This window comes from Protopterus annectens, chromosome 4.part0 (genome assembly GCF_019279795.1).
Source record: "Protopterus annectens isolate FY-2018-M chromosome 4.part0, PAN1.0, whole genome shotgun sequence".
NCBI classification, from domain to species: Eukaryota; Metazoa; Chordata; order Ceratodontiformes; family Protopteridae; genus Protopterus; species Protopterus annectens.
This window is the reverse complement of record NC_056733.1, coordinates 1,436,615,642-1,436,643,131: the sequence shown is the minus strand read 5'-3', so window position 1 is coordinate 1,436,643,131 and position 27,490 is coordinate 1,436,615,642. Positions and strand designations below refer to the sequence as shown.

The window sequence follows — 27,490 nt, the reverse complement described above, 5'->3', positions numbered from 1 at the left end:
CTGTTACTTACATATGAACCTAGGAGCCTAAATGCATTGATCACAATACTGGGTCTTGAACTTTCCAATAGGGATCCAAATGAATGCTGGTCTGAATTACAGTAGAAAGTCAATTATCCAAACACAGCCTTTCACATTTTTCGGGTAGGAAAAATCATAAAGTCTGAATACGTAAACATTACACGTATTTGCTTGTGCATGTTTGTTAAGCTTCTAGCCTGTTCGTGTGTGAAAAATATTCTTTATTGTCCACTAAAACTGCTGAATGGTTGAACAGCATATTTCCTGCATGCATAAAAAACAAGATTTTTGAATTTTTTTATCCGGTTCCATTATATATTTAATTATCCGAACTATCCTAAGTCCCAAATAGTTCGGATAATTGACTCTATACTGTACAAAAAAAAATGATAAGATTACAAATATGCAATAAAATGTTTTAGACTGAGCATCACTTCTGATTCCATGAAATACTTATGAACAGTCCTGCATGTTTAACACAAAGGCTTATGAATATTGATAAGCATGTTAGCAAAGGCCTCAATGGACATAGTACATGCAGCTTGCAGACCAAGCTTTAAATGGACATTTGCCATTGTACACTCCAGGGTAGACCGAGCTTTAAAAGGACATTTGTCATTGTAGTCTTCAGGGTAAAAATGATCTCAGAGGTGAGAATGAGTTTTGTAATACAGGTATCTGACTCCTGTTACTATAGAGCATGTTGGGCATTCATCTTGATACTCTTAACTTAAGGCAAGCATTCCAAATTACTTAGATTTGCTTCGGATCTAATCAGAGACCTTCCCAAAATAAATGCTTTTTAAATGTTTAAGCATTTTACCATTGCAACACTGTCACGTGTACATATTTTGGGAAAAAAAAAATCACAAACCATAATCCTTTTTAGGTATTATTGAATAACTCAGAACTGAAACCATCGAAGTACAAAAGATGGGTTCTAAGATTGCAACCTTATCAATTTAAAGTGTAATCTAGAAAATAAAAAAAAACAGATGCTTTTAGAAAAGTGTAAGACACACAAGATTGCTGAGGATGATGTATTATTGCTGTATATGCAGAGCCAACAACCTTGACATTTGCACAAATACTATGGTATACTGCAACAAGGGAGTGAATTTTGTACTAGTACTTCATGTTTATGAAGTGCAAAGAAAACAGTGATGATGAAATAATAAAAGGTGTAAGGCGTAACAGACAAAGGACATTTTATGAATGGAAAGTACTTGTCATAAGGGACAAGGCTAATCATAACCTACATCTGCAGATAATACACAAAAATGGAGCATGATGTATACTTCTCAGGTTCATAGGTTGCTACTAAGTAATATACCACTTAAACCTCTGGAAGCCTAGCCACTGCATTCTCACGGTTGCACCCAGTTATCCTCCCTGCCCATAAGCCCAGTGTATATTTGTGTAGTTTTGTATCCATTAGCCTAAATTAGATTTGAAGACAGTGACAGATATGGTTCTCTTTATAGAAAGCAGGAGTTTGTTCCAGAGGTGGGGAATTCTTTGTGGACGATATTGGTCATATCAACAAGACCTTTTTATACTGCAGTATAAATGTAGATTCTTTTTTTCTGTTGGCATCTGTGTTACTGCCAATTTTACAACTGCATAGGTCATTTACAGCTTTGTAAGCCAGACATAGATCATGTAACTGTTTAGTCTGGGTTGTGGCTAAAAGGGTATTTGGACCAGCTCAATTACCTGGTTAATAATGAATAAACTCAATAAATCAGCACTTATGCTCATCTCCTAGATACTGTCAAAGGGAAAAACCGCTATCAGGTTTCACTGCTGCTGCTGCTCTCAGGCATGCTAGTATAATCGCTTGACCAACGACCACCCCATGACAGCATGAAATCGGGGAGTTATAAAACTTTTATAACTCCCCGATTTAAGGGTGGCGGCTTTCAGAAATATTCAGCCTGTGAATATAATAAAGTTTACAGCATACAAACATCAATGCAATTCAGTGTGGTAGAACACAGATTGTAGAACTGGGAGAACATACACGATCATGTATCCAATCATTTCAAGGGACAGCAAGCAAAACTACTCTCACAGTTCTAGTTTAACAGAACATATGTTAAAAAGACAGCTAGCTTGTGAATCAAATGAGTACCAGTCGGGTTTTGTCAGTGATCAGCCATTCCAGCAGAAAGCTGGTGTCAGGCAGGCAACAAACAAAAAATACCTGGGATAGCAGAATTGTTGAAGATTACAATCCGGTCATTCTGGATTACCTCACAAAGAAAACTTAAAGAGACATGATGCTACTGAAAACAAGGATGGTGTTTGTAACCTTTCTCTGCAAATGACTTTATCACTTATGCTGGAACCCATGTGATTATTCGTTTACACTCAGCTTGGTTATAATGACACAAAGAGGTGAATCTGACTACTCCGCGACAAGCACTCAATTAATTTGTGATCGCCTTACACAAGTGTGATCATAAATGAGTGAAACCTCCTGAATGTGAACAGCATTTGCAAGTAAAATAAAATCACAGGAAAAAAAGCATTTTTGCAGGGTAGCAAACAGCCCTGTAGTCCCCGATGTGGGGGCTGCCATCCCACACCCTTAGAATTTACATATACCAACTCTTAAATGTCATTATCATGGGGGGGAGGGGAAATCCCCAATATACCAGCAATTCATCCTTCCAGGAAAAAAGCCAGCTGGTAGCACACTAGGTGACACACAAATCACTAGTGATTCAAATAAATAAAAACTGAACAACCATGAAACAGTGATCTACACTAATATTTACAGGAAGTTATTAATGCTTCACTTCTATACTGTATATATTCTGATGTGCTTAGTTCATATTTCTCTTTGTGTAATTAACAGGTTTGTTGTATTTTTCTTTGTATACTTATGTTTGGTATTAACATACATTACTAAAAATTGTTACTATCTAATTCCATTAATTCTGCTGTTGAATGTAATAATGCTATTGACAGTACTTTATTTTGTTATAACCATTATGGCACGGTTCAAGTCTGGAAACGGTCCTTGGACGAGGGAACCTACACGATCACTGAATAATAAATAAATAAATGTATAATTTATGTAAAAAAATGCATATAACATTTTTCAAGTGCATGCCTCTTAGCCTGTGTTTATCAATCTATGTAACAAGGGCCAGTTTTAGGTTACAGCCAACCTTACAGTAACTAAGGATTTTCTCTTTCTGTGGAGATAACCAAAGCAAGCTGCCTTATGCATTTTTATTACATGTTTGTCTGTCAATAAACTGTGCTTGCACCTAATTTTCCAACTCCCCCATCAACAGCTGGATGTTTAAATTCAAAAATGAAAGAAAAACAAAAGGCTGGATTCAGAAAATGACTTACACAGTTGTGAAAAGGCAAAAGGCATGAAGTCACATAATGTAGCCTGAAGCCAATTAGGTTCATAGGTTCATACTAGGCTATCTGCCCTAGGGCATTTATAAGCCTAGCCAGTGTTATAAGCCTAGCTAACAATGTAGTAAGAGAAACACTGCACAATGGCATTAAAGTAATTAGATAATTCATCAGCAAAAATACCAAATGTTACATAATGACTTGCACTGTGCAAAGCCCAGTAGCACATGCTCTTGACAAGCCATGTTTACACCTGCACTGAAGCGCTACTATGAGCACAGCAGGGAGCTCTGATAAACCTCCAAAGCAAAGTTCCTACAGTTTTTTTAATGCACGTGGAATGGGTCGACAGAACAGTCAGAAAGTGGGGAAGACCAAGCAGAGGAACACAGAAAAAAGAAAGGGGAAAGGAAAAATGGTATCCACTGGGGAAGCAAAGGTATATTTTTTCTGGGTGGGCAGATGCCCATTTTTCATTTTCTCATGAAGCTTGGGGGAGGGCAGCAAGGGGAAGGTTTGCAAGGGAAAAAGGATAGGCAGCAAAGCTAGACAAACAAATACAAAAAAACATAAAGACCCAAGAGAGGAGGTACCGAAACAAATGGGGTGGGGAAACACAAAGGAGACACACAGACAGACAAAGGATGACAACTGGTAATGCGAAAGACAGGATCATAAACTGGGGAGGGGACTGACACATAAGGAAAAGGAACTCCATGACAAGGCATAGGGTGGGGTGGGGCAACAGCTGACTTACATTACACAGTGCCTCACCTAAGCAGAAGCCAATCACCACCAGGACTGCCCTCATTGGCTGGCCCAGTCACTGTTGGTTCACTGTTCAGGTCCAGGCAGCAGTACGATTCTGCCAGTTGCTTGATAGCTCTGTACTGCCACTGAGAGTGTCCAGCTGCCAATCCATCAAGACCATCCTTACACTGTCCATCCTGCTAGGTTGCATAATGCGATCCACCAGTGGCATACCTCTCAACTGTTCATATTTTTGCCTCTTATTTTTGCTTAATTCTTCATAACATTTGTGGGGTTTTTTTGACAAATCTCTGGGATGATCTGAGGATTGAAGTCAATAAATAATGACATACATTTGAGTTTCAGACTTTAAATTCTTCAGAAAATGCATGGTAACACAAAACCTATTACTGTAGTAATTTTCTAAGTATATAAGAACAATATTCAAAATCTGTCCCTATTTTTGAGCCTCTATCCCTCAAATTTCTCAGGTTTTATCCAGATTTTTACACTAAGAGGTTGAGATGTCTGACCAGTGGCACCCCCCCCCGATGAAAAATCTACACTTCTAAGTAGAGACAGACCACTAGGGAGTACCAGGGAACCCTCCAATTAGCCTCCCCCGGTACCTACATCACCATGTAGAGAGACTGAACTAGAGACATCTAGGGTCCTGGCAGGTGAATGACGTGTGGCAGCTGCACAATATCCAGTGCTGCAATAGACACAGCACAAAACATGAACATAAATGGTGAAAAACAAAAAATAAATAAATAGAAAAAGCCAGTAGCAAAGGCAAAGAAACAAAAAGGCAAAAGCAGTTATCACTAATGTGTACTATACTGTTTGAAGAACAGTCATTTGAGGAGTAAACATCTGTTAACTAGGCAATGGAAAAGAAAATACAACATACATAGCAGACAAAAATGTTGTGCAGTAGAAAGTGTGCCACAAGGGCCTGAAGTAAATGCTGCCTAACTAGCCCTTCTGTATGTATGACACATGTATGTGTTGCAGCGAGGGACTTCAGGGACCACAGAAGCTGGCCTGAACAATATCAGTAGACTAAAGGGTTAATTATACCCAACTCACCTACTGTCAGGTGGGAGACGTAGCCTACCAGAGACTGGCCTTCATGTCACCACAGTAACTATGCCATGTTGACACATCCAGAGAGGCCAACATGTCATATACACAGGCCACAGACACCTGGTGTCATTAATGTATCATAACATAAGGCAGCCACCAATAAACTTCATCCAGCAACTAATCAGATAAATGCCCATTGTATTCTAGGTGTAACTGTCACTAGCAGGACAGTTTGACTGGGCACTGGAAAATTAATGCTAGGCAGACAGACAAGGGAAAAGTGCATGACTGGCTATGGATATGGCACTGTAGGAAGGCAAATAATCAGTTTTAAAGTGGATGGTGACTCCTGGGATGGTGGTGGAACACCCACCGTCAGCCAGTCAACATCACCATGCCACTACTGGGAATCCTTGGAATTATGATGGACAGTAGAAGAGGTCAGACAGCAATGACAAACTGTGTGTGACAGCAAGCACATAAGCTGGATGCAATGTAGCAAAAATGAAAAATAGCCAATAAACTTTAACAAATATCCACATACAACATCAGTGGTATATACATATTCTCATGCCTGGACAGCCTTGCTAGGCATCTCTGGCAAACCAGATCATTGTCCTCCATCTCCCAAGGTGCTGAAAAACAGAAAAGAAAAAGGAATGAAGTCCAAGACTCATATGTCCTGTATAAGACTAATGTTTAAATAATCAAAAATAACCACCTGTGAGAAACATCTACTATAGTTCACTGTCCCTAATGTCCACTTCCACTGGTTAAGAACGTCATGACGACACCTCTTCAAGTTGCTATATCTATGGCGGTAGTGCTTTCAAGAGCGGGTGATGCCCAAGGCATCAATTATTCTGATCTCCAGAGTATGTGGTGCTCATGGCATCACTCACCAACCTAGCAAGGCAATGCCAATCACCCACTTTGTACTGGTGATCTCTTCAGGAGTCCTTCAGCAGGTGCTTCAAGTCATCTCTACGCAGAAGTACAGAAAGATTTTGGTCTCATTTCTGCACTGTTTGGGCGCCCTTTCATCATCTGCACTTATCTTCAAAAGCCAAAGTCGCTTCACCAGTTACCATTTAGATGCAAAAAGCAGCAGATTTGCATTGTTACATGCTGTGGGTATCACTTGACATACATCAATGAGCAGCAGTATAGCATAGCATAACCTAGTGCCACCAGGGACCTGCACATTTCCAAATGGCATGCCAGGGAGGTGTTGGTGAGGGCTGTGAAACATGCTTGCCCAAACATATCAATCTTTACAATCCACTCCCTTATCTATGGCTACATCACTGCCCCTTGGGGCATGAGGATAATTAATAAACCCTCAGCCCTGTAGGAGTCACAGATGTGCCTGCACGTGCACACTGCAGTTTGCATTCATTAATGCGTGTGCACAGACTAGCATGAACATCATTGTGCAGGTCAGGGCTGGTATTCACAAGTGTTAAATGTGAGATTTAGAGACATTTAACTCAAACTACCTCATCCAGATAATTGCCATGCTGTGAGCCTTGAAATTATGTGATAAAAGCAGCCATGGACATTGCAGTGCTCAATGCACTATGGAATGTTGCTGTAACAGCAAGTGAAAGCAATAATGGATATTACTGATTTCACTTAGGAGTAGGAAGAATAGTCTAAAGCTGCTTTGGTAAGAGTACATGAAAGTAACAAGTGAGGGGAATGTGAGCTTACTGGTAAAACACTTTTGGTGGTGTTGGATGGAATATGCTTCACATATGCCTATGGGGGAGAGGATAGAAAGCACAAGAAGGTGTATGATGGAGCTTTGCAGTACATTTCCACAGTGCTCTACAGTGTAGAGGAGGATGTAATGTGATGGGTAAGGGGATACAGCATACCTCTCAACATGGAAACATCACAAATCTGGACAAGGCCCATGAAAAATAGATACAAATCTGTATGCTAATTAACATCTAATTTACATACATAATTACATAACCCCACCCACTCCAATGGAATGGTGGGATATCAACTTTCAAACGCAAACTGAAGAACAGACAACCAAAATATTGCACCATTGACCCCCTGCAGCCATTTCAATGTCCCATTACCTGGCAATTTTGCCCCATTTACCGTAAACATTAATGTATGCATACTGCTTTACTTCTACAATGATTATTTGGATTTTGTTTTGACATCTGCTAAACAAAGCAATACTGTCTCAATGAAAATAGACTTGGCATTAAAACTTCTCTGCCCTTGAAACTCGCATTCATTGAAATAGCATTGAAACCCACACCATAGCCAAAGAAAATGTATCTGGCCACTGGAGAATAAAGATTACCTTTGGGCTGTTTTCAAATCATTGGCCCCTTGCACACAAAACAAGAAACATATGTGTTATTTTCTTTGATACACCTTCGGGACTTTATTAAGTTATATTCCTTGTATAATAAAACACACTTGTTCATAGGTAGGTACTAGGCTATTGGCCCTAGGGCCTATACAAGCCTAGCCAAAAAGGTACCCTGGCTTTTTCCACCCAAGAAAATTATTTTCCTGTGCCCCTGTTAAGCAGAACCACAGAAGTGATCCCCGGGGTGAATTTCCTATTACCCATCCAATCATCAAGATTTTTCTTGAAGAGTGTTAATGAGGAGCTTTCTTTGACATAGATAGGTAGTCTGTTCCAGAGTATGGGAAGTCTCTGGGACAGGAATCTATCCCACCAGCATGTTCTGTTTACTGTGATGACAAGGTTTAGGTCCCTAGAGCATACAGCTCAGAGGGATTGGGATTTCTTTAAGTGGAGCATGTCCAATAGCTCTGGGTTTGACATAGCTTTGTACGTTAGGCAGAGATAGAGCCTCTGAGTAGGCGATATGCGACGGAGTATAGTTGGAGTTTTTTTAGACGGTCTTCATAAGGCATCTGTTTGAGGCCAGTAATCTCTTTGTGAGGTATTTTTGCGGCTTTTCCAGTTGTTGTAGATGTCTTGTGAGGTACATACCAAAAGGGGTGTTGTACTCTATAATGGGTCTAATGAGTGATGAGTACAGGGGAACAATGACCTCTTTTTTTTTGGATGAGAAACCTTTTGTGATGAGGTGTGCCACGTAGAAGGATTTCCTGGCCACTGTGGTGATGTGATTATCAAAGGAGAGACTACTGTCCACCTGTGTCCCAAGGTCTCTTATCAAACGTTTGGTGTTAAGTGGACTACCGCCTATGTGGTAGTCCATGGGTACAGAGTTTTTACCAAAGGGGATGACAATGCACTTTTTGGCATTGAGCTTGAGACCATGTCTTTGACACCAGGCATCTGTCTCAGTGAGGCCCTTTTGTAGGATGTCCACATCATTAGGAGTTTCGATTATTGCTTCTAGTTTGCAGTCATCTGCAAATTTAGTTAGCCAAAGACCTTCTGTGTTAGCCTGTACTTGAGAGAAGTAGATATCAAACAGGAGAGGACCCAGGACTGAACCCTGTGGTACTCCAATTGTCACTAGTCTGAAGTCTGATTTGGAGTCTGCTACTTTAATGGTGTGGGTTCTGTCAGTAAGCCAGTTGGCAACCCATCTTGTGACATAGGGATTTATACCTAGTTTAGTAAGTTTATCTATAATTCCAGAGTGGGGATGGTGTCAAATGCTTTGGCAAGATCTAAACAGGCTGTTTGAACCACCTTATCCTCATCTATGGCTTTGGTGACTACTTCAAAGAAGTCTATCAGGTTTAGGAAACATCTGCCTTTTACAAACCCAAACTGTGTGGGGTCCAGAGTTTGGAGATCTCCAATGTCTTTGTTTATGAGTTCCATGATGATACGTTCCATGGCCTTGCAGACGAGGCTCGTCAGGCTAATGGGGCAGTAGTTCCCAGAGTCTGTTGTGGCCCCCCCCCCTTTGTGGAGTGGGATAACTGTTGCGGTGTGCCATTCAATGGGCACAAAGCCTGAGGTGAGGCTATGATTGAACATGCTACTTAGGTGGGGTGCTATTTCATTCTGTAGTCCATGTAGAAGGCAGCCTGGGATGTTGTCAGGTCCCATGGATGCTGTGTTCTTGGCTTTGGAGAGTGAGGTTTTTACCTGTGCAGCCGTGATTACAGGAACTTTGCATTCTTCCGGTATAAAGACAGGCCCTTTAGGGGGTGAGAGGGGGTAAAGTTAGCACTGAACCTATCTGCCAGGATGTTGGCAATATCAGTTGGTTCTGTACATTTAGTGTCATTGTGCTGTAACTCAGAGCAGATCTGAGTGTTGCCATTGAGATTTTTGACATAGCTATAGAATGCTTTGTGGTTGTCTTTAGAATCAGTGGCAATTTTGTTTTCATAACTAGCTTTAGAGGATTTTATGAGGGATCTCAGCTTCTTACTGAGGCTGACCAGGAAGTTCCTCCAATCGTGGGATTTTACTCTTTTTGCAACAGTTTCTTTCTTCTGTTGTAAAGTTTGCTTATGGCAGAAGACCAGCAGATTGGCTTCCTTTTCTTGGAGGATAGCATCTTGATTCTGTTAGGGATAGCACAATCCATGCACTCATGTAAGTGCTTATAAAGTGCATTTGTGTAGGATTCAGTAGTCGTACCTCTATTGTCCATCTGCATGGGTGTCGTGAAGTTTGCCACTTCTGTCTTAAGAAGCGTGAAGTTGGTTTTGGAGAATTTTTTTATGGATGTTTTCCTAATGGGGGTGGGAGCGGGATGTGGATGTCTAGGGTGATTAGCTTGTGGTCGGATCTGACCAACGAGGAGCTGATCTCTGGTGTGGAACACTGGTCACCCATGTTGGTGATGACCATGTCTAGGATATTGCTGCCCCTGGTGGGGGTGTGGATAAGTTGATCCAAAGCGTTGGAATTGATGATTTCCAGAAAACGTTGAGCAAAAGAGTTGGTACATGAGTAGTTTTCCCAGTTAATGGTAGGATAGTTGAAATCACCCACTATTAGAGTGTTGGGTTGTACCTTAATATTTTCCAGTGTATCAAGAAAAGAGGAGTGGGAATACTGGGGCATGGTGGGGGGTCTGTAGCAAGCTACAATTTGGATTGCAGTTTTGCCCAGAGTTAGTTGAACTTGGATAATCTCGGATGCATTATGCTAAGCAACTAGCTTGGAGGTGTGGATATCCTTAATGAATATGGACACGCCTCCATCTTTAGTGTTTTGGTCCGGGTTTGGTGGCCGAAAGGTGTGGTATGAATTATAGCCTGATAATGCAGGGGTGCTCTCTGGAGCTTTGAACCAGGTCTCTGTCACTGCACAGATGTCAATGTTCTCCATTTTAAGAAGTGCCTCGAGTGAGTTCATTTTGAGGTTTAGACTTCTAGCATTGAGTAGCATTACCCTCAGATTTTGCTTGCTTGTACCTGTTAAGGTGGTGAATTTGTCATTTGAACCTTGCGTAAAGAATGCACTATAGGGGTGGCAAGAGCCTTTGCCAGTATCCGGAATCCCAAGGGCGACAGGTGCAGGCCATCTCTGGCAAAGCAGCATGGTCTGTTGATTATGTCATCTCAGGCAGACAGATACTGGATTCCCTTAGAATGACACCAGAAGCTTAGCCAATTGTTAAAGTCAATCATTTTGTCCTTGTACTGTGGTGTCATTCTGGGTGATGGCAGGATGCTACTCAGGGCTAGGGCCATACTAACCTGGGCTACAAGATCAGAGCGCTCCTCCATGTCACTTTTCATGTAGTCCAGGGAGGTACGTCTCAGGTCATTCACACCAACATGGACAATGACAGAGTCATATTTGTACCTGTTGTGGAGTGACATGAGTGCATGCGTTATGTGGTGGATCCTGGCACCTGACAGGCAGCTGACAGTAACTTTTTCCTTGTTTAGCCTGGTGAGTGGAACATCAGTGTGCCTGACTATAGAGTCACCTATGACTAGAGTGTTGGGTACGTTATGCCTTATGGGATGTAGATGAGTGGCACACTGAGTATGTGGGCTATGTGTCATTTGGGTTGTGTTGGGGGGTGGAGGTTGCTTGCATTTCTGCTTTGGAGGTCTCTGTTGTTTGGGCAGATTTGTACTGAGAGCCTCCTCAAATATAGGTGTGTGTTTTGTGTTTCTGTGTGTTTTGGTGGTGTAGGTTTTGAGGGACTATGTGATGAGTGTGGTGTGGTGCAAGTGTTTACCTTCTCCTCTTGATTGTCTAGGCCAGTCTTTGGTGAAGAGAGCTTTGCTTCCAGTTTGGCTATATAAGTGCACCTCTCACAGGTTGTAGTGTTGGGTGGTAGGAGGAGAGGGTTGTCTGTGTACATGAGGCAATTGCTGCTTTGTCCCAAGATGCCCGGATTCATCAGGTAGACAAGAGAAAGCACCGGAAGCTGACCTTTAGACATACCTGAATAGGTGCTTATTTATTAAGTACTAAAAACTGTTTTCCTCTAGACAAGTGAGGAAAGTTGAGTGCTGCAGTAATTTGTAACTTATTTAGTGCTTACAATGAGTTCTGAACAAGTGCTAAGATCAAAGAAACAGATGAGTGCTAAAACTAAAAAGCTGGCTAGTTGTAAGGGAAATTTTGAAGAACAGACTTTATGGTGCCAGGAATAGTTTAACCCCAGTTAAGTGGGGGGGGGGGGGTTAGGAGCTCACAAACAGTCCTGGACACAGCAAATCCGTATCTGACCTGTCACAGGAAAGGGGGGAAGCAAGCTTAGAATTTTTTTTTTCAGTAAAGTGGAAATGGAGAAAGCTGGAACTGAAGTTAATTCAACGTTAAGAATCTGAGTGGGTTGGCCTTCACAAATGTTCTCTATTAGATTGAGTGAACTAATGACACTAGACAGTGAGGAGTGTCACAGATCAAATATACAGTATGGGCGGGCAACTGCAAAGCCACCAAGTATAAGAACATACAACACTAGGGAGGTTGGGTGGGAAAAATTACAGTTCGTAGCTGTAGCCACTAAATGAAAGTTTTAAACAGATCAAGGAGCGGAGACACAAATGCACAGAAAAGCTTGGATAGAGAACTCACAAACAGAAAATACAACTCTCAGTATGAAAAAACAGTTTACAGTTAAGTAATGTTAAAACAGTATAAAACAGTACATAAATGCAGTGAAACAATAAAAAAAGCTTTATAACAGTGCAAAAATGTAGTAGATCAACTGTATAGTACAATTATAAGCATTTCAGAAGTGCAGTTCAGTGAAATAAGTGTAAGAAATAACTGATCCTGCTCTTGGAATCTTAAGGAATTTCCACTTATGCAATGCAATCCAGAGCCTGACAATACAAGCAGAACCTTTATAAGACACAGGGTTTATATAGCAGTAAGAATGGAAGAGTTGGAAGATCAGATTACTACTCAGACCCTACTATTACCCAATCACTCATACTACAGAAGGTCAGGAGGCCTTGTTACTCTCAATAATAATGAAGACAATCACCAGAAAATGGCTGCCAGAAACACAGGAGACTCAAACAAAACTACCAGCCTAGACAACAGGCCTCTATCAAGATTTTGCCACCTGAGCAGAACACAGAAACCTCACTTTAAAAGCATAGAAAGAACACCCACAAAGAGAAAATACAAGTCTCAGTATGAAAAACCAGTTTACAATTTAGCAATTTAAATAAAAAATGCAATTATGGTAATGCACACTATTACAGTTCCTAGCTATAGCCACTAAATGAAAGTTTTAAACAGATCAAGGAGCGGAGACAAAAATGCACAGAAAAGCTCGGATAGAGCACTCACAAACAGAAAATACAACTCTCAGTATGAAAAAGCAGTTTACAGTTAAGTAATGTTAAAACAGTATAAAACAGTACATAAATGCAGTGAAACAATAAAAATAAACTTTATAACAGTGCAAAAATGTAGTAGATCAACTGTATAGTACAATTATAAGCATTTCAGAAGTGCAGTTTAGTGAAATAATCTTAAGGAATTTCCACTTATGCAGTGCAATCCAGAGCCTTGTTAGAGTGCATTTTAAATTTATTGTTTGAACATTTTTCCAGTAGGCTGTACTATAGGCAATGAAATAAAATGCATGAACCAATAATGACAAAACTGCCCAATTCAGAACATTTGCATCATAAAAGTCTACTTCCACACCCACACTATAAATAGAATGACAGCAGTGTAAGCCATAGGCATCTTGCATAGCTTCTCATACTTATTTTCAAGTTCAGTTTTTTTTTTTTTTGGGGGGGGGGCGAAAGGCCATAAACCAGGGACATATTTTAAACATTGCTTGTATAATTTTGGAAAGTTGCTAGAATAAAATGTTGTTACCACCATGCATGTCACTGGCAAGTCTTGAACCCATGACCCTATGCATTACAGTCAGAGCAACATACCACTATGCCAAATCAGCAATTTCCTAAAATATAGGAAGACTAAAACTTAATGGCTATCATTTAGTGAATTCAGTTCTCACTTCTCACCATAGCTCAGCCTCTCAACCTCTTAGCACAAAAAACCTAGACAACACCAATATGGGGGAATACAAATTCAGCTCTCACTTCTCACTCACCATAGCACTCAACTTTTAGCACAAAAACCTGGACAAACAACAAAGCCAGTAATGGGGGAATACAAAAACTGTTCTAACTTCCCACCATAGCTCTTCTCAACTCTTAGCACAGAAAATCTGGACAAAGCTGAGAAATGGTGGTGGTTAGGGACTTTAGGCTCTTTTTACCCTGAGCCTGAAATACCTCTAGCCACCAGGCATATTACATGGGGGGCATTTACACACACACACACACACACACACACACACACACACACACACACACACACACACACACGTTAAGCCAAACCTGGATCCAAAACGAGCATCCAAACATCGGAGGAGCGCTGTGCTGCTGACTTCCCTGTTTCTGTAACCCAAACGGCTGCAGAGCTAACAAATGCAAAGTGCTGCTGACTTCTCTGTCCAAATGCTGTAATAAATTTCCCTGTAATCGCGAGTGAGATTTCCCACTCACATTTGAGCCAGACCAGCTGGAAATGACAATGTGAGCTCCTTGAGCTCAATTCCGACTGGCTGGTAGCCCTGACAGAGCTGACATCATTGCGCACGTGATGATATCAGCTCAGACAGTGAGGTAATTCAAAAACTCTAAAAAATAAATGAAAAAAAAAAAATCAGGAATGAAGGGGTGCCACTCGGGAATTGTGGCACCCCTTCATTTGGACCCCAAAACTTGGTAAAAAATGAGTAATTCGGTATGGTTGAGAGGTATGGGATACAGGCTTTAGGAAGTTGGAGACTTGACTATATAAATGTCAGTTTCTTTTTTGGTGGTCTCCATCAGCTACATACAGCTGTATGAGAAGCATAGGGAAGGCTGCACTGCTAAATGACTGAGAATGGGGCTGAGGTACAAGTAGCATGTCCCACCTTGGAACTGGCTGTGTGAGGTGCAGCATGACCACTGTTATGCTACACTGATGGAGATGATCCCCTACTTAATTGTGAGACTCATAACTGCAACTCCCAGAATTATGAGAAAACTAAGAAAATGCAAGAGAACAGCAAATGTAGAACATTATTGTTCTCCTTTTAAAGTTGTTTTCTGCAGGGGCCAAGTTCCCTTGAATCCCCCAATGTGAGGGGCAAGCCCCTCCCCCACATCCCTGAACTTGTATATGCTAATTCTGAGATTATCACACTTCTGAGAAAAGGAAATATTCTGAGAAACAGCAATCTCGGAGTTGGTATACACAAGTCTGTGTTTTCCCTCACTTTCTCTATCACAAGGTGCACAGTTACAAGTTATGGAACATTAAATGGTTAACAACAAAGAGGGCTGTTTTGTGATGTATACAGTTTGTATTGGTGTATCTTACATGTAATATAGTGGACAATGTGCTGAAGAACTGGAACACAGGTTAACAGATACAGAGCTAGAGTACTTATGTTTAGCATGTGATGGCCATGCTATACTGGGAGCAGATATTCAAAGGCTGCTAACAGGTTGCACACAATAACAGGGTCTGCCAATATGCAGCCCAAATGCAATGCTATGGGGACCTGTCCTGTGATAGTGGGCTATGGTAGGAGCTACTCCTTATAGTGGCACAGTAGCCACACAGGGGTGTGTACACATCACAGCAGTTGCACTTATATGTCCACTTTCTGACCACAGCTGTGCAACCACATTTTTTAAGTTCTGACATGGTGTTTAAGTAAAAAAAGTGCTCACGGACATTCTCACAGGCAGAGAGAGAAGTTCTGACTGCAAACCTTCCATAAGCACAGATGGCAGAGTCTGCAAACAGATAAAAGTGAATGGGCCTTCCATTACTGTGTGTGTGTGTGTGTGTGTGTGTGTGTGTGTGTGTGTGTGTGTGTGTGTGTGTGTGTGTGTGTGTGTGTGTGTGTGTGTGTGTGTGTGTGTGTGTGTGTGTGTGTCTGTGTGTGTCTGTATGTGTGTGTGTGTGTGTGTGTGTGCGAGTGAGCGAGCTACTGGCAGATGTGAATGCTGCTGATGGCCACAAAAGGGCAATCCGTCAGCACTGGCACAGCATAACCAACACAACCTCACATGCCTGCCAGAAGGTCCAAGCTACTGTACAAGAGTGAAAAGTCATGAGTGGGAGTCTGCAGCTATAGACTACTCTGACTGTCATGGAAGAGTTCCTGTTGTTCCTGACAAGGCAGACAGAACAGAGTTTGATACCTGGCAGAGGTCTGCATGTGGAAGTCAAGCTGGAGGCAACATTCCATATTTCTGTTGAGGAAGAATCATATTGGAATTATCTTATGTCAGTACCACGGTTTCGGGGCACACCTGTGCCATTAGCTCAGGGGTGCTCAGCACTACTGTCTCTCATCTACAGGCACATATGGAATACAGACACAGCAACATACCATTCAAAATATATAAATTTACATACTTTGCATTGTTGTAATCAGTAATGCTGGTGCATCATAGGATGGTGAGATTGTTGCATGTTAATAATGTCACACATGAATATTTATCTGTATCCCTTTACAGGTGCTACTATGGGATCCTCCACCATTGAACAAAGCATGCTTGATATTGATGTTGTATCAGGCACTGATGGTTATGGTGGCCTTATGGTAGCAGTCAGACAGAGCAGTGCCACAGTTTGCAAAGGTGACTGTGGCGGGCACACTGCCACACATGTCCAGTGGAACAGATCACCCCCACCTCCTCACCAGAATCTGTGAAAAGATAAGACATGCCCAGCACACCTACTCAGGGGAATCCTTGTCCCATGCCCATGCACCTACAATGGGTAATGATGCATCTACAGTGTTTGAGGACAGGGACTGTAAGAGGCTAGCCAGTGGTCATTACCACCACACCTCCCAGTCACTACCCAAGATAGGTGCCACAAAATGTATTACACCATGGATGCACAGGGCAATCATCCAGGCACAGGCAGATGCCACCACTGACACTGCAAAGATGACAGCTGTACTGCATAGTCTGAGTGATAAAGTAAACAATGATTTTCAATGCAGGGCCCATCTCACTTACATATTGTACAGGCATCTGGATGCCTCCACTGCTACTGTGCATTTATTTGGTGAGTGCATTCATGTAGCTGACATTCATCTGTCTCCACTCTGAGTACATCCAATAGGGCAGGCAAGTCGCATTTCCATACTGCCACCTCCTCCAAACTTTCCACCAGTGGAGTGCCTTGTAAAGCACCATATGGCTGCCATAAGGACATTTTATTAGAGATGCTAGATATGCCCTGAAGCCATGGCATATAACAAGCAAACATTTGGAGTATAAGGTAGTTAGACACATGCTGTGGCCAAGTGATGATATTCTTGGGGTGTGCAACCTTCCCTGTTAGTGTTTGTTGCAAGTGCCATTCTTCATAGGGCTACACTCATGGCCTGGGACATCTGATGGTCTGCCTCCTTTCTACTAAATGTTCTCTAACCCCGTCATACACTCACACACACACACACACACACACACACACACACACACGCACACACACACACACACACACACACACACACACACACACACACACACACACACACACACACACACACACACACACACACACACACACACACACACACACACAAAATGCAATCACATCTGTAGGAGCTGTGTCCTCTGGCACACATTCTGTTATGAACTGTTACCCAGTACTGCTGGATAACTCTCTCAGGAACCATCACCCTCTCCCAATATAGTACATCTAGCCACCCCAATCCCCTGGCCATATTAGACATTCTTTTCACATACTTAGTAAACCCCACGCTGACTATCTGCCCATCTCGGATTGCTGTCATCATGCTCTCCCCGACCATGTGTATAATGACTACTGTGAGCTGTCCTTACAGCTGTGTTTTATGGATAAGTGATTTCTGATGCACAAACTTCATTGTATCTAAGTTGGCCCATAGCGGTGGACCAGACACCACCTCATTGCCAGTACAACAATGAACAACGCTTGACTGTGCCTCACATGATCTTTCCCTGCAGTCAGATCCACCAACAACTCCTCAAATACTACCTCCTCTGCTGCTGGCTCCATTGTCTCTGGTCCTCCAACAACAATCCTTTGTTTTAGCTAATGCTCTGTACAGTTATTGTGCAACTTTCCACAGACAGCAAAAACCTTGCTGCAGGCCTCTGGAGAATACTGCAGTACACTAACAGAAAAATCTAGGCATCAGAAGGTGGCTTTCATTAGTCCAAACACATTTAACAATACTTTCAGTTTGCAAAAGTACAGTGCTGTATTGCATCTCAGCCATGCTCTGCAGTTGTCCATTACTGTCATATGCATAGTATATCTGGCATTGCCAATAAAATGTCCCTATGGAAAGTCATCCCACACAAACTGATGACATAGGTCAGATGTGTGCCAGGTTTAGGAATTGTGGGAACTGTCTAAATGGTGCACAGATACATTTACCATGTCCACTGATGGTCTTTGGGAAGCTCCTACAGCAAGGAGGGCCCAAGCTACACATAACTTAAGTGTCCACAGGGATAAGATTTCATGCACTGCAGCAGATTCCATATGAGGACAGCAGCATCTCTACCAGCTCTCACATGGTGTTTTTGTTCACAAGACAGCAGTCAATTATGTCTCTATTGTGGAGACAGTGGTATGCTAAAAGCAGTTGGATGCTTTGGTAATGTGGAAGGTGATGGTGCACTCCACTGCATGCACACTACTTGCTAGAGCAAACACTAACATGTATTACTTAGCTATGACTGATGCTGTGCCTAACATCACAGCATGAACTATCTACTAATGTCACCAAGAATTCTTGGTGTAGAAACTCCCGGGTGGCCATGACTGATCCTGAAATTTTATACATTTCTAAATTGCTCTGCCATATTGTTTTCTCTCATTTGTCTTTGCAGTGAGGCTCATTAGCATAACATCACTCTTTTGCATATCATTATACAGTCATTACCGTACAACAATGGCCATGAAAATTCACCTGACTGCATAATGGTACTACCTGAATCTCTGAATCGGGCCTGCCCTACACCACTGCTCTTTGCACACTTTTGTCTAAAAAGTTGAACTATTTGCTTCTGAATTCCATGGCTGTTTTCTTGTGAGGTGCAGGTTCCCACACCACCATTTAGAGTGCTCCATCACCTGCTCTCCAAGATTTTTGCAGTTCTAATTCCCAAGTTGCTGCAGGAACCCGTCACAGTGATGGCACTCTCATGAATGCCAAAACTCCAAATTAGATTTGCCAAAAATATTTTCAGCAAGAATGAGGTTTCCTCTTTTCTCCACTGTTGTGTGATCTCTGAGTAGGTATGCATACGTTTGACAGCACCCCCCCCATAAAGGGGTGCAGGGAGACTTCACCCCAACAAAAAATCTTTGTGCCAAAGTTTGCTAGAAGTAGTTTCAGAGACTGCAATTCAGAATTTTGGCATTCACTAGGAATGTTATTGACCTGTCAACATGAATCTGTTGCTGCATATCAGGGAAGGTGAAATTCCTGACATCATTAACACAGGAAGTAGCACTTTTCTGGAAGCACTATAGCTGATAATGTGGTATGTTATTGCATCACAATATGTTGCAGGTGAAATCTCACAGTTTGATGCTGTCAACGTTTTAGTATCTCAGAGTTTGGTATGTTGCAACTGCTGTACTTTTCTTTTTTTTTAGGTCATAGGAGTCAGAGTAGAGAAAAAAAATCACTTTCATGTTTCTTTTTCATCTTTTCACTGTCCCCCGAGTTTGTGCGACCTCAGAATTATTATACACAGAGATTAGGGGTGTGGGACAGAAGCCCACTATGGGGGTACATGAAAGCATGCCCCCCTACAAAAATCAGTCTGTCTGATAGTTTCACTTACTGTGATTTTTGTGCTTGAAACTTGTGATGTTTCACGCTGACAAAACATATGACAAGATGTGATTATTTCATAGTAAATCTATCTTGCAATCACACTGGTATCACTGAACTGAGTGTTGGTAAATCGTGTAATGATCAGTAGGACATTACTGTACAGTAATCAGCAGTTTGGCTCTTGCCTCCTGAGATTAAATCAATTCTTTGTTGTGGGGATCTACAAGTTTCTGTTCTTGGTTCCATGTTATTCACGGTGCACACACTTACACTTTATGACATTGTTACAGACATTTAAGATACCAGTCTTATGCTGGTGATATTCAGATATACCTCTCCTTACCTCAGAAGCATATTTTCCTTGTTGAGACTTGATGGAAGTTTGAATGCCATCCCAGACTGAATGTGGAATAGATACGTTTTCCCAATTTATGTAAGACTGAAGCCATGACTATTTATGGCACACTGTGACCATCTACACCTCCATAACTTACCCATATGGTTAACTACTTGGATAATAGGTGGAGTCTGTCTTTCAGGTTCAAAATATGACCTTGATTATAGACAATTTAGGACTAGACATCGGCTGTTAAATCTTCACATTACCTACATGTTGTGTCTTTTGGCTTTTCCCAGTTAGGGGTCGCCACAGCGGAATTCCGGTCTGCTAATGATTGCTAGTTGATTTTTACGTGCCGAGTTACCAACCCTGATGCACAACCTTCAACGAAGGGATGCCCATTCACGCATGTTTCCACACAGAAGACGCTCTAGCTGAGAATCGAACAGGACAACATCTTACTGGGAGGCGACAATGCTACCGCAGCACCACCACCGCAGTATTCACATCACCTATATAATAGCAATAATTTACAAATGAATCAATTATTTTAGAGGATCTTTTAGTTGTACTTGTTTTAGCCACTTCTCATCTGAACTACTGCACTGATCTCTGCCTATGGCTTCACGACTGTGGTATGACTAAAGCTAGAGCTACAAGCCATGCAGAATGTAGCCAATTTTAAAGATTAATCAACACTTTCAATTTTTCCACTGAAGCTCTATTTCTCACTGTGCACCTAGCTCTGTAGAGAGATGAACCCCTGACTGTAACCTAGACAACCAAACTTTGAATAGGGTCTCAAGCACTGCAACAGCCAGGCAGGGGGAGAATGGGAGTGGGCAGGAGATGCTGGCTCAACCATCCTGGAGGAAAGAACAGTGGTTTTGGTTGACAGATCAAAACTAATCAAACAAGGACATGTGAGGCCCTGAAAATGGCTAAGACCAAGGACATGAGCTTGACACTCCTGAGCCAGTAGCAGTCGCTGTCATTGTATTTGGGTGGTAGCACACATGCACACACATGCGCACTCACACACACACACACACACACACACACACACACACACACACACACACACACACACACACACACACACACACACACACACAGAGCACAGCATGCCCCATGGTAATAGGGGGTACTGTCAGTCATCAGGGGGTGGGGTTAGAGCCTAACTAGAAATACCCTCACTGCCAGGTTACTTGTGGGGGCATAAACAACTACCTTAGCTGCTTGGCTGAAAACTGCTCCAGGTGAGTCTTGCTCTTGTGGCAGTGACTCTCCAAGAGCAGGGGATGAATGGTCTCAAGATCTATTGGGGGAGGCTTGATGGTCAGCAGAAGTGGCGGCAATAATAACCAAGGAAAGAACTTGTGGTTCTCACTTATCAAGCACTACAACAAGAAAGACCAAGCCTCCATAATTTCTTTCTCTCATCATGCTCTCTACTTGTAGAACTCCATATCCTGCTAGTGAAGAACTATGCCCTTCCTGAACCACTTCAAGAGGCTACTAAATACCTTCTTATTCTATAGATCACACTTATCATTAATATATAACCAATTACTAGCTACTTCTGTGTTCATATAATTTTAATACCGGTTTATAACTTTTGCCACATTCAATAAGCCAATGTTGCATTGTGTTATTTGTTTTTAGGTACTTCAATACTTTGAATGCTACTGTCTTGTAATGACCACAAGGTTAAGCTCATTCAATGTATTGTTTTATAGACTTTTAGCTTTACCGAAAATTAATTTGGGTTAAAAGCACATAGGCCAATTGCCAACCATTTAAGTAGAATGCCAGTTAAGAACTGCATCCCATGAAGCCAATCTACTGGTAAATTGAAAGGGTCTATATTAGTTCATCGAAGGGTCTCTTCAATGAACCTCCATTCATCAAATAAAAAACAACAAAAGTTCACTTCAGCGAACATTCACATTAGTGAAGGATTTACACAGGGAAAGGAATTAGTTGGCCAACATAAGAAAATTTGCCCTTTTCCCCACTGTAGTAAGATCTCAGAGTTGGTATATATTAGTTGAGGGTTCTTCCCCAAATTATTCTAATTCTATCAGGTTGGTAAGTGACTGGCAGTAAAATTTTAAGTGTCCTTGATAAGGGGCTTTTGTATCTCACTGTTTTTTTAGCTTTATTATGGCAGATTCATGATTGCAAAACTGAGGACAGTTCACGTTTCAAAAAAAAAAAACACATACACAAATATGTAAGAATAACAGAATGACAAAAGAAATGTCATTAATAACAGAATATAATAAAATATTACAAACTAAATATTAACAGTCTACAAAAATAAAATGATGGCTGCAGCATTCAACACTGCATAGTTTATCTGAGGTTTGCAAATTCCTTCGATATTTTTAAGTTTAAGTTTTCCTTAATATTGCAATAAACTGTGACACTAAATAAAGGGCTACCTAATGGGAAAAACATAAAATAAATTCTTCAAAAAAAAACCCTCTACTTTATAAATAAGGTGAAAATAAGGTGATATTGAAGATGGTTAACCCACCAGATGCACAGTAGCAAGCCCCGCCTAAACTCCGTCTGACACGTTGCAATGTAATTAATATTCAGCATCTATGCTGAAAGCAACCCAATGTTTTATTGTAGACATTCACTACCAAAAAAGAAATGTTTTACTAAGAACATAGAACTAAAATGCCTGTTGTACATCACATTTCAGTCAGTCAATTGGGCAGAGTTTACACTTACACCACAAAACTGTTTCTCTAAACAATACTGTTATTAATGGCTGAAATTGCCTGCAGTACCAGCACTGTTGCACAACACTTGCTCAGCGAGGTGGGGGTGGGGGGCCCGCGGGGGGCTTGCCCCCCTGAAAAAGGAGAAAAAGTAATAATTTCAACAAGGATGGAGTTCACTGTGTGCATGAATATTTTGTAAGGGGCTGTGTCTGTCAAAGGAACCTGCCAAAATATTACACACCTAAAAACATGCTGGTTATGCCCTTGCAGCTCCCACTCTAATATCACCCACCCCATCCAAACACTACCTTTCTTTCCACTCCACTAACTACCTTGATTATAGCAAGCTCAGAAACTCATAAGCCAGTACTTATTATACAGCAGGAACTTCTTCTTGTAACATTTGTTAATGTCTGTTATGTACTTCACAGATAAAGATTCTAGTTGTCTACTGATGTACTATGTTCTTCATCTGTAAATATGTTGTAAGTAATTGCTATGTAAATTGTTAATCGCTATGTAATCCAATGTAACTACTGTTTATTTTAACTGTGGAGCTTTTGTCCCCGGGCCTCCGCTGAAAATGGACCTATGTCCAGTCGGACACTCCCGGTCAATAAATATAAATAAATAAATAAAATAAATTACAGAATAATTTCAAACCCGCTGCTTCTTTTACAGTAAAAGGCATTGCTGATGTCTTGCTCTTTAAAGAACTGTTTTTTGAAGCCCTGAATACTACATTACATTGCAAGCTGCTGCTCATATCTTTCAAGTGTACCTCATTATGAGGAATGTACCTCATTTGGGGTCTTAAAAAGTTCCTGTTCCTCGAAGTTCTACATTGAAAGGCTCTGTCACATATTCAGTGTTAGGGATTTTTAACTGATATCCATGGTAAATAGAAATGAATCATATCAGTTCATTAAAAGATCTTTTTTATAAGTAAAATCGTCATGTTTTAACCATCCTATAACCTTCCCAGATGGAAGTTTTAAGTAAGCCATTATAGTATGTGTTCCACAGTATGCCTTTTTGTTCCAAATTACGAGAGCTAGTGTTCCTCATTTTGGGAATGAAAGGTTGAGAGCTATGCTGCTTCTGCTGCACTTTAAAGAAGTTTTTTGAAGCCCTGAATACATTACAATGCATTCCGTGTCAATCATGGTGCATTTACATATTGAAACTCTGCCTGCCCACCGCCTTGTCAATCAAGTAGGACACGCCCATTCCTGTGCAAACTTAAGGGTGGGTTAACCGGTTATATAACAGTGTAGTGCCTCACGGGCGGTACTGCGCAGCTTGGGGCGTGGCATACATGATTGACACAGAACATGCAACACAGAAGTAAAAAGACATTTTAATTTGGGAAGTTAAATCATTGTACTTCAAAGGAAAAATAAAGAGAAAGCATTTCGCAGGATGCGCAGTAGCAAATCCCGCCCCGATAATTACTAATAATTTATAATAATTACTGTACAGAAAACAACGCAAAACAGTTTGCAGCCCTCTACTTAAATATACCAACTTCGAGACGTCTCAACATTGTGTTAAAGTAGATATTTACTTTACCTTTGGCTTTGTATGAGCGGTATGCCCCATATCTTTTAAATAAATATTTACTGTCAACAAGGACGGTAAACAAGAAACGTGAAACAGTCTTATGCATGTTATTGCAGGGGGGACACCCCCCCCCCCCCCCCGACTTATATATACCAACTCCGAGACCATATTCCGTTTTACAATACTGATGCAGGGCATGTTGACAAACAGCTGTCAGTCAAAACTGCCAATCATGACAGACACGCCCAAAGTTGTTATAATAATCTAGGATGCTTTTAAAATATTAATACTTTTGAGATACAAGTTAGTTATAAGTAAGAGGGTTGCGCCTCTAATTATCGTCTGACTTCCTCAGACTTCCCATAGAAATGGAATGGAATATGTCAGTGCAGTTATGGGCGGTCAGGGGCGGGGTTTGCTACTGCGCATCCTGCGAGGCACTACACAGTTATATAACCGGTTAACCATCTTCAGTATCGCCGAAAATAATTTTTATACCCTTTTGAGTCACGACAACTGTAAAATCTCTATTACACTACCACACCGGCATTTCTGCGCAGAAATGGGCGTGGTGAAATTGATTGGCAGGTGAAGGCCGTGTGGCATAGCACAGTAATCATGTCCGATTGACAATACATGCAGATTTCAGATTGAGTAATCAGTTATGAATATACTGAAGAAAACTGTCATTGTCAGAGAGTTATTCTGTGGTATTATTTCTGGTTTATTAAACAGTGTTACTTGATAGCTGGGCACAAAGTCAATATTTACACAGTCAAGAAGTTAACGTTTTTCTGCTGCAGTGTTCCGGAACCACAGCAACTTGTTTCAACCAGAGCTTGGCATAATGTTAATCGAAAAAAGAAAATCAAAGCCAATAACGTGCAGGCCCCCCCTGCACCACCGCAAATACTCTTTAGTATTGTCTTGTTGGACTCACGTCATGCTTTAATTTTATTTATTTATTTTTGTTTTGTTTTTATAATTATGTATAAACACCCCCCAGTACTCCTGACAATAGTTTTGCACCGTAATCTTTTACCCCCCATGTTTCTTTATTTCAATTGTTCACGTTTCTTTACAAATATTTAATGCATGAGTACACGCTTTTTTTCTTAGCCTTCAGCTTTAAACAATTAAGAAATGTCAATATTTTTTATATTTGCAATATTTCTCTTGAAACAGGTGTGGATGAAGATTAAAGTGTACTACTTGGAACGTACTGCTTTTTAATGTAATTAACAGCGACGACTTTTCCACTAGCTTGTTTCTCTATTTGTATGAAAATGACGTATAAACAACTAGCTTGTTTCTCTATTTGTATGAAAATGACGTATAAACAATAAAGGCGCCCTGTTGAACTTCCGAAATATATATTTCTAAACTAAGCTGCTGTACTTTGTAATCAATGTTTTTACATATTCATTTGGCCGACAGAGGTATGTCACAGTAAACGTCACGCGGATGGTGATGGGCGGTGCTCGCGCGTTTGGTGATGTAGTGTTTTAATACAAAACCCTTTTACCCTTATAGCATTAAGGGGTAAAGTGGTCAGTTTCAAGTGTCTCAAAGTTTGGGGCTAGAAGAACATTTTATGAACCATGAACTATAAATTTGTCCTGTGTTCGCCGAAATTAAATTGAACATTATTCACTCTGCAAAGTAATATTTAAAAACTCTTAAATCCACGGCTTCTCCATTGGGTGGTACCGTACGAGAAAGTGTCTTGTGTGAAATAAATCCCTTAAAGTAGCATACCTCTAAAAATACACACGGCTGCGGAAAAACAGTGAGTATACACCTACACAAACCAATATTAGCATTATTAAAAGATACGAACGTCATAAGCAACTAGTATCACGGGGAAATGAATGCGTAAGAGGGGGCATCCCTAACTTTCAGCTTCTGCATCAATCCTGGAAAGCTGACATCTCTAACGCTTTAAAGTGACACTACTAACAGTGTGTTTATTTAGTTCTGATCTCTTTCGTTGTGAGTCATTTTCTGTCGGATTTGAAGATCAGCGAGAAATTCCAGCTGATCTGTGCGAAAATAAAGCAGTAGTTTACTAAAACAAACAAACAAAATATCTCGCTCCTTTCCATCATTAATTTACCTGCTACCAGGTAAGCGTATTTGCCGTCCAATCGGAGCTATACAGGTGATCAGCTGTTCTTACACTTAACATATAGTCACACGAAGTTCCTTACTTATAATGAAGAACAGATTCCACTTTCAGTGAAAATAAAGCTCTGATATGCGAGATTATTACCTTCAATGAAACAGTTGTCCTCAGTCTTACCCGGAATTCACTAGCATTAAAAAATGCAAATTACCCACTAAGTAAGACACACCCACCAGGTATTGCTGCCGGCAGACAAGTAATGCTCACCTCCCCTCTGCCGGCCAGAAGGAAGCATCTCCTTGTTGGTCACTGGACTTTGTTATCACAGCCTGTCTAGTTACCTCACGTCATACCTCATTTGGGGTCTTAAAAAGTTCATGTTCCTCGAAGTTCCTCAAAGTTCCACATTGAAAGAGTCTGTCACACATTCAGTGTTAGGAATTTTATGGAAAATATAAATTAATCATATTAATTCATTAAAGGATCTTCTTTATAAGTAAAACCAGCATATTTTAACCATCATATGACCTTCCTAGCTGAACTTGTTAGTAAGCCATTAGTCCATGTTCCAGATTTTGCCCAATTTTTCCACATTATGAAGGTGAGTGTTCCTCATTTTGGAGATGGAAGGTTGAGAGCTATGCCTCACGTCATTTCTTGCAAGCAAACATTACAGCATATGTGAACAGAAGCTTTTGATTACTTATTTTTAATCACCTTATGGTTAAAAGTGGATATGAGGAGAAGCAGAACAACAAGCCTTATGCATCCGATACAGGCTTACAGCCACCAATTACTTCAGAGGAGGATTATACCCAGGAAACCCAGCATCCCCCTAAGCCCTATATACCAATTAACCTGTGAGCATACTCAAGCCAAGTATTCATAGGATCATAGGAGGTTACTAGGCTATTGGCCCTGTGGCCATTATAAGCCTAGCCAAGAGTTCAGCCCATGTTTAGACAAGTTAGCACCCAGAGCCCCTGTCCAGCAGGGACACAGGTGGAATCCCAGGAGTGTATTTTCTGTTTCCCATCCAATTATCCAGGTTCCGCTTAATGATTAAAGAGGTACTCTGCTTAATGTGGAGAGGGAGTCTATTCCACAGGTGGGGGAGTCTCTTGACACAAATCTGTCCGGCCAACAAGTCCTATTGATGTCACAGACCAGGTTGAGGTTGCGC

At 41.1% G+C, this 27,490-nt stretch overlaps 1 protein-coding gene across 3 annotated transcripts in view; it reads right to left on the bottom strand.

Moving 5' to 3' along the window:
* Positions 1–26,544, bottom strand: part of LOC122799897 (E3 ubiquitin-protein ligase RNF14-like) — a 1,216,993-nt gene extending 1,190,449 nt beyond the window's left edge. For 2 of the 3 annotated variants that reach the window (XM_044069279.1, XM_044069281.1), the window contains exon 1: positions 26,455–26,544. The gene's annotated coding sequence lies outside the window, so the exon portion shown is untranslated. The other variant, XM_044069280.1, reaches the window with a different exon arrangement.
* Between the last annotated feature and the right edge of the window lie 946 nt (positions 26,545–27,490).